This window comes from Oryx dammah, unplaced genomic scaffold, assembly GCF_014754425.2.
Source record: "Oryx dammah isolate SB20612 unplaced genomic scaffold, SCBI_Odam_1.1 HiC_scaffold_25, whole genome shotgun sequence".
NCBI lineage: Eukaryota > Metazoa > Chordata > Mammalia > Artiodactyla > Bovidae > Oryx > Oryx dammah.
In genome coordinates this window covers 6,868,452-6,882,725 of record NW_024070209.1, presented here as the reverse complement: position 1 = coordinate 6,882,725, position 14,274 = coordinate 6,868,452, and the positions used below count along the sequence as shown (strand labels likewise).

At 48.1% G+C, this 14,274-nt stretch overlaps 1 protein-coding gene across 5 annotated transcripts in view; it reads right to left on the bottom strand.

Moving 5' to 3' along the window:
* The window catches only part of IL1R1 (interleukin 1 receptor type 1), an 86,955-nt gene that overhangs the window by 36,055 nt on the left and 36,626 nt on the right, over positions 1-14,274 (bottom strand). For all 5 annotated transcript variants that reach the window (XM_040223812.1, XM_040223814.1, XM_040223813.1 and 2 more), the window contains exon 2: positions 1,642-1,794. The gene's annotated coding sequence lies outside the window, so the exon portion shown is untranslated. The remainder of the gene's footprint in view (positions 1-1,641; positions 1,795-14,274) is intronic.

The following is a 14,274-nucleotide window of genomic DNA, read 5'->3' as shown; positions in this document are numbered from 1 at the left end:
GGACTATAAAGAAAGCTGAGCGCCAAAGAATTGATACTTTTGAACTGCGGTGTTGGAGAAGACTCTTGAGAGTCCCTTGGAGTGCAAGGAGATCCAAACAGTCCATCCTAAAGGAGATCAATCCTGGGTGTTCATTGGTAGGACTGATTTTGAAGCTGAAACCTCAATACTTTGGCCACCTGATGTGAAGAGCTGACTCATTTGAAAAGACCCTGATGCTGGGAAAGATTGAGGTCAGGAGGAGAAGGGGATGACAGAGGATGAGATGGTTGGATGGCATCACCGACTCAATGGACATGAGTTTGGGTGGACTCCGGGAGTTGGTGATAGACAGGGAGGCCAGGTGTGCTGCGGTTCATGGGGTTGCAAAGAGTCGGACATGACTGAGCGACTGAACTGAACTGATGCTGAAGTTGAAGCTCCAACACTTTGGCCACCTGATGTGAAAAGCCAACTCATTAGAAAAGATCCTGAAGCTGGGAAAGACTGAGGGCAGGAGGAGAAGGGGGCAGCAGAAGATGAGTTGGTTAGATAGCATCACTGACTCAATGGACATGAGTTTGAGCAAACTCCAGAGGACAGTGGAGGACAGGGGAGCCTGGCATGCTGCAGTTCATCAGGTCACAAAAAGTTAGACACAATCCAACAACTGCGTATCTATGTCTATACTTGGTCCTGAGAACAAGACTAGAAATACAGACCCAGGGGCTCAAGGAGCTCACCCGCCAGCAGGGAGAATGGGCATGTCCACAGAGTCACACCATGATGTGGACAGCTGCCCAGGGCATGAGGTGAGCCTCATGGGGGGAGAGCACAGGGGAGATTCATCACATTCCTGTCCATAAGTCAGAGTTGAGGTGCAAAGCGGCAAAGCTTAGAGAGGCGGAAAGTGCCCAGAACATGCAGATCCTTGCTGAGGACTGGGGACTGGAATCTGTAGGTGGCAAAACAACCATTGAAAGGTTTTAAGCCACAGAGTAGTGTATGATCAGATTTTCTTTTTTTTTTAATGGAAATTTTGACACTCACGTGAAATATAAACGGAAAGTGAGTGAGGAGGCAGAGAGAACAGGCAGCCAAGGAGGGGCCATCCAGGTTGAGCAGGGATGCAGGCATGAGCAGCCAGCAGAGACAGATGGACAAAGGCAGGCATATCTGATATGTGAGACTCACTTGGAGGCGAGCCAGAGAAGCAGTGACTGAGTGGGTCTGGGACCCGCCGGCCCTGAGCCACGCGTGTGGTGCCAGCAAAGGGCAGGGCAGGGTGAGGAGGGTGGGGTCCAGTACCCACAGAGCCGAGGAGATGCCCACGGGGGTGTCACTCACTGCACCACCAGCCTGGGTCTCCTGGAACCACATGACAGATCCTGCGACCAGGAGAGTTAGGTGAAAGTTATGTGAAATCCACAAGGGAGACGGCCAACCTGGAGCTGAGACAGCTCAGGCCTGCGCTGGGAACAGCATCACAAGATCACAGCTGGAGCTAAAGAGGGGTGACCCTGGGGAAGTGGGTGGGCAGTGATTCTTCCTAGGGTCACAGACCCCTTCAGAAGTCAGATAAAACCATGGAGCTGTCCCAGAGGAAAACACACCGACAAAAACACAATATTTTATATACAGTGGGAGATAGTCCAGAGCTACCTTAAACACTGTGGGAGGCTTCCCACTGTTGATGAGAGAAAGCAGGTGAAGCCCTGGGGTGAACCAGCCTGGTCACTGTGGAGAAGGTCTTTTCCTGTAGGAGGCGGGAACACTTCTTAGGAGGGAGTCTGCATCTTCAGTGGCCACAGCTGCCTGGGGAAGGAAGAGCACACACGAGCGTGAACTGGAATGGAGACGGGTAAGTCATCCACCACTGCACAGGTCTCAAGGCGTCCAAAATAACAAAACAAGCTTGCAAAGATGAGTCACGCGTTTAAAGAGCACGTCCTTTAAGAAAACAGATTCAGGAAATCAGGTCGGGGTGAGGAGTACGGAGGTTGACAACCCTTAGTTTGCTTTAACTAAACACACACACCTGGCATTTTGCTGTACACCATGGCACAGGAATGAGTCAAACCACCTCAAGGAGCCCATACCTTAAGGCACCTTGAGAATAATGCTCCGAAAAACTCTCCAGGTACCAGGAGAAACTTCCAGGCCCTGTTTAAAAACAAGCTTCCTCTACGAATCATCACTCTTCCTTTCCACTCTTCTTTAACACCTACATCCCAAATTACATAATTTGCTGCTGAGGTTGTGTTGTTCAGTTGCTCAGTCATGTCCAACTCTTTTTGACCCCATGGTCTGCAGCATCCCAGGTTCTTTTGTCCTCCACTATCTCTTGGAGTTTGCTCAAATTCATGTCCACTGAGTCAGTGATGCTATCTAACCACTTCATCCCCTGTTGCCCTCTTCTCCTCCTGCCCTCAGTCTTTCCCAGTGAATTGGCCCTTTGCATCAGGTAGTCAGAGTATGGGAACTTCAGCTTCAGCGTCATTCGTCCTTCCAATGAATATTCAGGGCTGATTTCCTTTAAGACTGACTAGTTTGATCCCCTTACAGTCCAGGGGACTCTCTGTCTAGGTGGCCCTGCACTGCATGGCCTATAGTCTCACTGAGTTATGTAAGCCCCTCAGTCATGACAAGGCTGTGATCCATGAAGGGGTACATAATTGGAGAAAACTTCAGAAAGCTGAGATGGGGTTGCCCTTCTGAGACGTCCTGCAGCCAGTTCATCATCCACTCCCGGGTCTGCAGTTTACTTTTAGTATTTTGGAGTCTGATATTTTATCTTTTCTCAGGTCTGTATCATTTCCTTGGGCCTCTGAGAAGCTGGGAAAGCCTCAGCATAAGGGCTTTCAATGCCCAATGGGTAAAACAGCCTAAGTCAATGCCAAACCTTGTGCATAGACTAAATGTGCTAAACGCCACCCTTGTTTCCATCCACTCACTTTGGATTTACTGTGAGAAAGCACAGGGCATAGCATCAAGGTGTCAGAGCTCATCACCCTGAAGCATAAGACACCAGATCAAAGACATGCCTCCAGGATCTACCCATCCCCAAGCCCCTCCAGTTGAGGGGCTCAGAATGACCACAGCTGATGGGAGCCTGCTGGATCATAGAAGAAGCAAGAGAGTTCCAGAAAAACATCTATTTCTGCTTTATTGACTACGCCAAAGCCTTTGACTGTGTGGATCACAATAAACTCTGGAAAATTCTGAAAGAGATGGGAATACCAGAGCACCTGACCTGCCTCTTGAGAAACCTATATGCAGGTTAGGAAGCAACAGTTAGAACTGGACATGGAACAACAGACTGGTTCCAAACAGGAAAAGGAGTACATCAGGGCTGTATATTGTCACCCTGCTTATTTAACTTACATGCAGAGTACATCATGAGAAATGCTGGGCTGGAAGAAGCACAAGCTGAAATCAAGATTGCCGGGAGAAATATCAATAATCTCAGATATGCAGATGACACCACCCTTATGGCAGAAAGTGAAGAGGAACTAAGAAGCTTCTTGATGAAAGTGAAAGAGGAGAGTGAAAAAGTTGGCTTAAAGCTCAACATTCAGAAAACGAAGATCATGGCATCTGGTCCCATCACTTCATGGGAAATAGATGGGGAAACAGTGGAAACAGTGTCAGACTTTATTTTTTTGGGCTCCAAAATCACTGCAGATGGTGGTTGTAGCCATGAAATTAAAAGACGCTTACTCCTTGGAAGAAAACCAACCTAGATAGTATATTCAAAAGCAGAGATATTACTTGGCCAACAAAGGTCCGTCTAGTCAAGGCTATGATTTTTCCAGTGGTCATGTATGGATGTGAGAGTTGGACTGTGAAGAAGGCTGAGCGCCAAAGAATTGATGCTTTTGAACTGTGGTGTTGGAGAAGACTCTTGAGAGTCCCTTGGACTGCAAGGAGATCCAAGCAGTCCATTCTGAAGGAGATCAGCCCTGGGATTTCTTTGGAAGGAATGATGCTAAAGCTGAAGCTCCAGTACTTTGGCCACCTCATGTGAAGAGTTTACTCATTGGAGAAGACTCTGATGCTGGGAGGCTTTGGGGGCAGGAGGAGAAGGGGACGACAGAGGATGAGAAGGCTGGATGGCGTCACTGACTCGATGGACGTGAGTCTGAGTGAACTCCAGGAGTTGGTGATGGACAGGGAGGCCTGGCGTGCTGCGATTCATGGGGTCACAAAGAGTCGGACACAACTGAGCGACTGAACTGAACTGAACTGATCGGAGCCCTGTGGACGATCTCAGGGAGAAATTAACAGAGCGGGGCCTTAAGGGGAGGATGGATGAGCAGAACGGATTTATTTGGGAAGCCCAGAAAATCTTCTGCAGAGAAGTGGACACCACACCCTCCTAACCACTTCATTTTTCCTCTTCCTCTTTGCCCCAGAAACTTCTTAAAAGGATTTTCATATCCACTCCGAATGGCCTGCCCTCTGCTCCCCAGTCTCACAGACCTTGTGAAATGTGTCACCTAGGCCACCACAGGCTCTTAGTCGCTCCACGTGAAGGGACCCCCGCCTCCAAGTCCCCATCTTACTGGACGGCTCTACAGCACACGGCCCCCACCCACCCCTGCTCTGGGCCAACTCCCTAGAATGAGGGCCCAGCCCTTGTCCTCCGTCAGCTCCGGGCTGTCTCCGCTCCTGGCTCATCTGTAAACCCTGTGTCCTTCTGCCTCCATGCTACCTCTACAGTGCTTCCCACGACTGTCATTCAATCCGATCCTTCCTAGTCGGGCAGCTTCTCCTGTGACTTCTGATCAGCTCTGAGTGGATTCTGTGATCAACAGCCTCTCCCACGGGCTCCTGCACAGCCCCTTCCTCCACAGTTAGGAGTGCCAAGTTACACAGGCTCTCCTTGACACCCTGCACTGGGTGCCTTAGGGATGCAGAGCTCTGGCCACACTGGCCGGCTGCCCCAGTCACTGGAACTCCCTGCCCAGCCAAGGAAGAAGGGTGCAGGGCAGACCCACTGAGTCGCCTGCACTCCTCGGAGGAGGACCCACCCTTACACATCCTGCACGTGCTAAGAGTTCAATAACACTTGTAGAAGTCAGGGTGGAAGGAAGGGGAGAGAGAGGGAGGGAGGGAAGAAGGAACCCACCCACCGTCTTTGCACTAGACCAGAAAGGGACCAACACCCACCTGGAATGATGCAGGAGAAGCATACACTGCCTGTGAGTCAGAGAACAGACAGAGGGGAGCCATCCCTGGGGGCTGGAGATAGCTGAGATTTACCCGGGCGAAGGTGGACCAGTGCTTAAGGCGTGGGACAAAGGCTCACAGCTGGAGGGGGCAGGAGGCTCGAGGGACTGGGGAGCAGGAGCTGGATGGAGCAGTTCAATGCCACAAGGAATTCTGGGTCAGCATCACCCCCCTTATCCAGAGGAAACTCAGCAAAGATTTCAAAAATGGTGTTTTGAAATCGATTTATAATGTAATTCAATATATCCTTTTATTTGTTATTTGTTGCTTTTTCCTTGCTGCTTTTAATATATTGACACGTATACGTGGAACCTGGAAAAATGATACAGATGAACTTATTTGCAAACCAGAAATACAGACGCAGACATAGAGAACAAATGTATGGATACCAAGGGAAGAAATGGGGTGGGAAGAACTGGGAGACTGGGATTGACATACACACACTATCGATACCGTGTATAAAATAGACGACTAATGAGAACCTGCTGAAGAGCACAGGGACCTCTACTCAATTCTCTGTGGTGACCTGAATGGGAAGAAAATCCAAGAGAGACTCCGTATAGCTGACTCACTTTGCTGTACAGCAGAAACTAACACTGTAAAGCAACAAAACACCGATAAAGAAAAATAAATAAAAATTATCCTTTTAGAAAATATCTACAGTCACCGATTTATTCCACCACGTTATTTTTCAGGTGAATTTTCCACATAAAATGAGATGATTAACTCCCCCAGTAAATGAACAAGCGCCCCCCTGCCCCCTGCCTTTATTATGTATGAAATTTCCCAGACTTGCTGACATCGTCTCCATAGCAGCTTCCAGCTGATGTGCAGAGGTGCAGCAGTGCACTGAGGTACCCAAGGTACTGTCTGACCCAGGGTGCTGTCTGACCCAGGCAGTCACGGAGGGGTGGGGTGACCGGAAGCCTCGGTCAGTCACCCCACGGCCACCGGTCTGGTCTGCTGACTAGGTGCGCCAGGAGTGAAAACAGGGCATAACTTTCTACGACGCTCCCTGAAACAGCGAGCCATCATGAACTCCCCAAGCAGAGCTGCCATTGCTTCTTGGGGATAACATCTGGAAACCAGCACATCACAGCATAACTAGGTGGTCCACGGAACATACATACACAGCTACAGGTTTATAAAAGACAAGGTGAAAATGAAAATCTGAGGCATAAAGCAATTCCCTGCTAGATCCAGAAAGACAAACTTCAAGGTGAGCTAAGTTAAGAACAGAGACTAAGTATCAGAATTTACAATGAACATACTGGCCCCATGGAAAGCCCTGCTTCTGGGAATGATGGACTTCATCCATGGTGCCTTCCTGTCACTGTAAGAAATTGTACATCCAGTGCAGACAAAGGAAAAGAGACAGGCTGTCATAAGACCCAAAGGGGTTTCCTCAAGGCCCAGGGTCCCATCGCAGGGGGAGGGGACAGTTGCTCCCACCTTGTGGCCATAAAGAATCTATTACTATTAAGGCCTTCTTATTCTTGAGGCATTTCCTTCTTGTTTCTGAGGAATTCCCCCTCATTGGGAATCTTGGCTTCCAGGAGAGAAGCCAGGCATGCAGAGGCTGAGGTGGCATACCGCAGACACACACACAGCAGACACACACAGAAGATGCAGGAAGACACATGTGTGTCTGGGCTGCACTGTCTACACAGGGCCTACAGGGGACAATGCTACGTGGGGTTCAGGGGGTTTCTATCCACAGTAAGCTCCAAGCCTGACTCCCTGGCCTGCCCCCAGCTCCATCCAATACTGTGGGGGCCCTTAGCGTGCCCGCAGGCAGACATCCCCGCCTTCCCCTCGCCCACCCTGCATACAGCCCTGGCCACTCTGCAGACCAGGGAGGCCCTCAGGCAGTGGAGTCCACAGAGGACTATCAGGAAAGAGGCCTGCGTCCACCCTGGAATCCGAGGGCAGGCTATCTGGGCAGGGAATTCCAGGGGTCCTGGGTTCTGGACCATCCTCTAAGCTCTAAGACTCCTGGCCATGCAGAGGCCTTTGACCAGCTGATAAGTGGGCAGAAGCCCCCAAAGTATGCAGTCTGGGGGACTTCCCTGGTGGTCCAGTGGTTACGGGGCTTCCCAAGTGGCTCAGCGGCAAATGCCAGCTAATGCAGAAGATGCTGGAGACACAGGTTTAATCCCTAGGTGGGAAGATCTCCCGGAGAAGGAAGTGGCAACCCACTCCAGTATTCTTGCCTGGAGAATCCCGTGGACAGAGCGGCCTGGTGGGCTACAGTCCTTGGAATCACAAAGAGTCAGACATGCCCAAGCATACACACCACACCAATGGTTACGACTCTGTGTTGTGGGGGCAGTGAGGGGCACAGGTTCAATTCCTGGTCAGGGAAACTAAGATCCCACATGCCACAAAACCAAAACCAAACAAACAAAAAATATTAGGGCCGGGGTGGGATCTATCCTATCCAAGTTTAAGGGAAGTTTCTGCAGAAACCCAAGGAGGCGTATTGTAGCCCTAAGGAGCCCTTCCCTCTTCCAGTGACCTGAAGTAGCAGAGCCCCGCCTCTCAATACAGAAGGGAAGTGAAGTGAAAGTCACTCAGTCATGTCCGACTCTTTGTGACCTCATGGACTATTGAATCCATGACATTCCCCAGGCCAGAATACTGGAGTGGGTTGTCATTCCTTTCTCTAGGGGATCTTCCCAACCTAGGGATCGAACCCAGATCTCCCACACTGCAGACGGATTCTTTACCAGCTGAACCATAAGAAGGAAATCCTAACGGTACTTTCCATGTTTCCACTTCATGCCAACTCACTCTCCACACTGAGCGTCTCCCTGTAAACTCTGCGTCTCCCTGTACAGACACAGGCGGAATCATTTAATATGACTTCTCATCCCAAACATTAACAGACACAGCCTACATGTATGCCTGACATAATGGAGAAATATTCAGAGAATGACGCTCTAATTCACCTATAACAAAAGGAGATGGTGTATGAGTCCCCAGGGAAAGCAAAGACTTTAAAGCAGATTCTTCAGCTTATGAAATGTCACCACCCACATCTCTATGGAAAATTAGTGGAAACATGCATGGGGAATGGATCACGGTATTAAAATGAAGCCCATGATGAGGACCTTCACCTCTGACAAGCATTCAGCCAGCTATTAAACAGTCGATATTAAAACTAAAAATGTCAGTTTTAAAGACAAGGCAGTAAAAGAACTTATAAAGCCAGAGAACTTCATGATGGTAGAAAATACTTTAGAATTCTGTGTTTACACCAGTCTTTGTTTCTTAAAAGCAAAGTTCCAGAGACAGGCTGCCAATGGCCAGGGAGCTCAGTGTCTATCTTCCTGCAGCAATGATTCTCCATGAGGATTTTCTGGGGGGAGTTTTTATATTAATATAAAATGAATTATTTATTATTTTATATCAATATAAAATGTTGTGTTATATTTATATAATACATTAATACAAAATTTTATATTAATATAAAATAATAAATTAAATGTAATTTAAATATACCATAAACTTTTATATTAATATATATCAATAACTTATATTAACATAAACATTTATATTAATATAAAATTAATTACAAATTATTTTATATTAGTAATTTTTATACTAGAGGATACAGGACTATGTCATGAAGCAGAAAGAAAAGTCTCCAAGAGATAAAACACAAGACAAAACACCGTCCCTTAAGGTGACATCATGGCGTGCTCAGCCGAGCATCCACTCTTGATTTTCCAAGAGGAACGTTTTGGAGGTAAAATCTGAGAGGCACTGTCCTGGGTAAGCACCACAGTTCCCTCTCCTCAGCCCCCCTGACACACCCACAAGGCTGGACACTAACTCCAAGGACAGAGAGGACCCCAGACAGGCTCTGCACCAGGAAGGAGAGTGTGGATGTGTCCGCCTGGGGTCCCCACTGCGTGCTCCCAAGTGACATGACTGCCTCCATTCTGCAGAGATGAACGACACGTCCTAAACCTCGACCACAAAACCGGCACGGCTGTCACCGATCCTCCCCCGAGAAAGAGCCTTCCACGACTCTGACCAAACAAAAGCATCCCACCAGAGGCGGCAGGAATATACATCCTCCCCTAAAACCCCAAAGTCCAAAAACTTCTGAGATATTGACAATCTTCCTATCAGCAGACAGATCCAAAAGTGTAGCTCAGAGAACTGACTTAGTTTCCCAAAGAAACGGGGAAAGGAGAGTTTTGGGGTTTTATCATAAGGATATCGCAAACAGGACATGAAGGTAAAGTAAAAATAGCCACAGAGGTTTCCAGTGTTACTAGGAATCCTAAGCTATTCAGCTCTTACAGAGCACCATATTGGTGGTGTCACATGGGTTTTCAGGGAAGAGGTGAAAATGAGGCACGGAGGGAAGTGATTACTGTCACAAGCGGGCTACAGACAGGAACACCCTTGACTGCCAGGCTGGAGTTTGGCAAGGTCTCCACTCTGCCTTCCTTGGGCTCCTGGACGAGAGAAACCAGACTGAGTGATGGAAGTGACCCCGGTCTCCATCCCTTTTTAATCTATTTACCGAGGACTTCTGCAGAAACTAATGCCTGTGGCCTGCAGATCGTTATGTAAGTGGATATTGAAAGGTCTCCAGTCAATAACATCTGGGTAACAAAAGGCAAACGCTATGTCTCTGGTCAACAATGTGTTAAGCACACTGCCTTGCCTCTTCCAGCATCTTATCCTCCAGCATAGCCCCAACCCAGACACTTGCCAAAGGCTCTGAGACCGAGAGCGGCCACACAAGACTTGCAGAGTTGACAGAGAGAGAGAAGATGCCTCCTGCTCAGGTGAACAGTCCCGCTTCCCAGCGTGGGGTCCACAGATGAGTCTCAGAGCACCGGACAGTCTCTGCAAGAATCTTTCAGTGTTTTCACTCCTGGGGTTTTTTCCTTACTGAAGTAAAACATGCACACAGTGAAACACATAGCAAATCTTAAGTCTACAATCCCATAAACCGGGACAACTGCAGACACCAGAAACACCCCCATCAGGGTACAGACATTTCCATCTCCATCTCCTCTGAAGTTTCTGTGAGCCTCTGAGCAGTCACCTCCCGATAATGCACGTGGCCCCACCAGGCTGATTTCGATCATCTCCTCTACAACCTTCTGACAGTTAGTGCGTGTGCACCCCCGACGGCCAGCTCACACCTGCTGCTATTCTTGTTGTTTAGTCACTGGGTTGTGTCCAACTCTTCTGCAACCTCAGGTAGAGTAGCCCACCAGGCTCCTCTGTCCATGGGATTCTCCAGGCAAGAACACTGGAGTGGGGTGCCAAGGCCTTCTCCAGGGGATCTTCCTGACCCAGGGACCAAACCCGGGTCTCCTGCATTGGCAGGCAGGTTCCTTACCACTGAGTCACCTGGGAAGCTCCTGCTACCATCAGTGCCTTGCTGTTTCAGGATGCACACCTGCTTTCATTCCTTACTACCAACCGAGGCAGCGAAAGCAGTGGTTCTCAAGGGGGCCAGCACACCCCTCAAGGGAGCATTTTGGAAACTGTGGGGAAGGAGACTCTCTGGGTGGTCATTTAGTGGCAGACGTGGATGCCACACGTCTGGAATAGCACCCTCCCACCCAACAGTGAAGACCTGGCCCTCATCCTGCTTGAATTCCAGGCTCCCACAGACCTCCATGCTGACAGAAGCACCATTTACCACTTTGGGAGCCTGGCACCCCTACTCCATCCTCCACTGGGATAAAATACATTTTGCTGGCACAGTTTCATAGATACTGAATTTTCCTGGGATGCAATCACTGTGAAAACAGAGGGAAGACTGGCCTCCCATCACCACTCAGACCTTGATCACGGGTCAGTCCTCACCTAGGGGTGAGGACAATGTGTCTGCTCCAGGCTACATGGGCAGGCGTCCTATACCCCTGCACTCAGTCTGCATAAAACACCATTGACTTCATCAGACCAGTTTGGCCCTACCCAAGCATCCACACACCAAAATACATTGTTTTAACCCAAATTACTTTACTCATTCCTTACATATACTACTATATTATTTGGAAATTATATTGTAGCTAAGTTTTATTATATCAACTCAGAATTGTAAAGGGGGGTTAAAATATTTTCATGAAAAGGGAGTATTTGTTTAGACCATGAAATTTTTGCACCTTGTTTTATGTCCCTGGACATATTCCAGTGTCTCCTGATTTAGAATCTATGGGAACTTGAATAGAATTTATATGCTGCTGTTATGTAAAAACTGTATAAATCTTAATTATGTTGAATTGGTTCATAGTGCTTTACAAGCCTATTTTTCCTCCTAATTTTCTATTCATTCTATTCATTTTTGAGAATTTGATATTGAAACTTCAACTAAAAATATTAATTTATGTACTTAAAAAATAATTGTAATTTATAGTGCAACTATATGTAGTTTTGTTCTATATTTTCCAAGTGTCCTGTAACTGTGTTATCATACTTTCATAATTTAAAAAATAAAAAAGAAAGAAAAATGGAGGGGCAGATATTCGGTTTTGAGTGAGGTGAGAAGCACCAGTCTAAAGTGATAGCATCTGATTCAATTTGACTCTCAGTCAGGAGCCATTGGCTGTATTTTCAGGGGTTCATGAGTTCCCTAGGGGCTCAGATGGTAAAGAATCTGCCTTCAATGCAGGAGACCTGGGTTTGATCCCTGGGTTGGGAAGATCCCTTGAACTAGGGCATGGCAACGCATTCTAGTATTCTTGCCTGGAGAATCCCATGGACAGAAGAGCCTGGTGGGCTACAGTCCATGGGGTTGCAAAGAGCCAGACACCATTGACTGACACTTCCACTTCATGAGGTCTCTGGTTTGGGAAGCCAGCTGTGCAGAGCCTGGAATGCCAAGCTGCTCCTCCATCAACAGCACCCTGAGTCCCCCTGAAACGCAGCTACCGAACTGCACTTTAGTGGGGGTCATTTGAGAGATGGCCCAAAACTTGCTCTTTGTACCTCTTAAATGGGCACTCAGGAGCAAGTGCCTGCTTCTCTCTACCAGGAATGCTTTTGCATCTCCTGAGCGCGTCTTTCTCATCTTGAAGACACGGGAGGCCATGCTATGCCAGGTGTCCTCTTTTCCAGGGCCTGCAGGAAAACGTGCTGGTGTTGTCGGCCTCAGCTACTCGTTAGAACCGCCCTGGGGACTCTAGGAACACCAGTGCCCCGGGCACACTCCGAGATGCCTGTTAGCTTGCTCTGCAGTCCCATCCAGCAGTGCTGAGAAGCCGGCAGGACGGAGCACTGTGCTTTCTTTTGTTCCTGCAGCCCCACTGGGGTCACCCAATAAGGTACACACTAAAAGAGAGTGAAAGTGTTAGTCGCTCAGTTGTGCCCAACTCTTTGTGACCTCATGGACTGTAGTCCACCATGCTCCATGGGATTTCCCAGGTGAGAAAACTGGAGTGGGTCCCCATTCCTTTCTCCAGGGGATCTTCCCAACCCAGGGACTGAACCCAGATCTCCTGCATTGCAGGCCAATTTTTTACCATCTGAGCTACCAGGGAAGCCCCTAAGGTACACACTAGTACCTATAAAATAAACAACAATGACCTACTGTATACCACAACAAACTTTATTCAATATCCTGTGATAAACCATAATGGGTGCAGGGCAGGGGGAAGATTCAGGAGGGACAGGACATATAAATATTTACGGCTGATTCATGCTGTTGTATCGCAGAAGACAACACAACACTGTAAAGCAATTATCATCCAATTAAAAATAAATTTAAAAAAAACATAATGGGAAAGAATCTGCAAACTGAATTTTGCAGATTTTTGAATAACTGAATCACTTTGCTGTGTACCTGAATTACTGTGAATCAACTATACTTCCATTTTTAAAAGTACATAGTTCATCAAGCTTTACCTTTTATACATTTCTAGATTTCACTTTGTTTCCACTTTAAAATAAAAATTTTTTGATGTGTACCATCTTTATTACAACATTTATTACAACATTGCTTCAGTTTTATGTTTTGGTTTTTTTGGCCCTGTAGCATGTGGGATGTTAGCTCCCCTGACCAGGGAATGAACCCGCTCCTCCTGCCTTGGAAGGTGACGTCTTAACCATGGGACCACCAGGGACATCCTTGTCTCCACTGTTGTTTTGCTTTCTTCCTATTTTTAATTCATGGTGCTGAACTCCAAAGTATGCTGGTGACCCACATCCCTGGGGAAGCCAGCCCCTTTCCACACTCGGTGAGATCACTCTGCAAGTTCCTGCGCGCCACAGCCAGGAGGCTGCAACAGCACTGCCTGGGGCCCAGCACGTAATGGGGTTCAAGGAGGGGCAAAGCTGCTCACAGTGCAGATCCTGTCAGCCCACCTGACACCCTGGAAGACAGGAAAACACAGGCAACTGCGGGCTGACAGCAGCAGACGGGGAGCAACAGGAGGCAGAGTCCCTGACGACTCCTGTCCTTCAAAGCGATGTGTTCACACTGAGTTTGTCACGTGCTAATAGCATAAGAATAACCCCTGTGCTTCCCTAACCCCAGTGCTATGGGAGCTTCACTGTGGTTGCCAGCTTTGCCACTTTGATCAGTGAGATGCTCTCTACAACCTCTCTGCCTACTTCCAGATGGACACACCTGCCACGGATGCAGCCCAGTCACAAGCTCTCCATCTGTCCCTGTCCAGGAGCACGGCTGAGAGAGAGTGTATCGAGTGATGCCCAGGACGACCACACTTTGTCCACTGGGACAAATCTCCAAGAATCCCATTAGGCAGAGACCTCCAATGTCCTCTCCTTCACCAAGCAGACTCCTGTCCAATCAAGGACAGCAATTAGCACCCATCTTGTTCACTACTCTGTCCTCAGTACTTATCACAGAAGAGTACCCGGCACACAGTAGATACTCGATTAACATTTGTTAAGTAAACTGTTGTTTAGTCATTCAGTCACGTCTGAGTCTTTGTGAACCCATGGACTGTAGCCTGCCAGGCTCCCTGTCCATGGAACTCTCTAGGCAGAATATTGGAGTGGGTTGCCATTCCCTTCTCCAGTGGATCTTCCCAACCCAGAGATCGAACCCAGGTCTCCTGCATC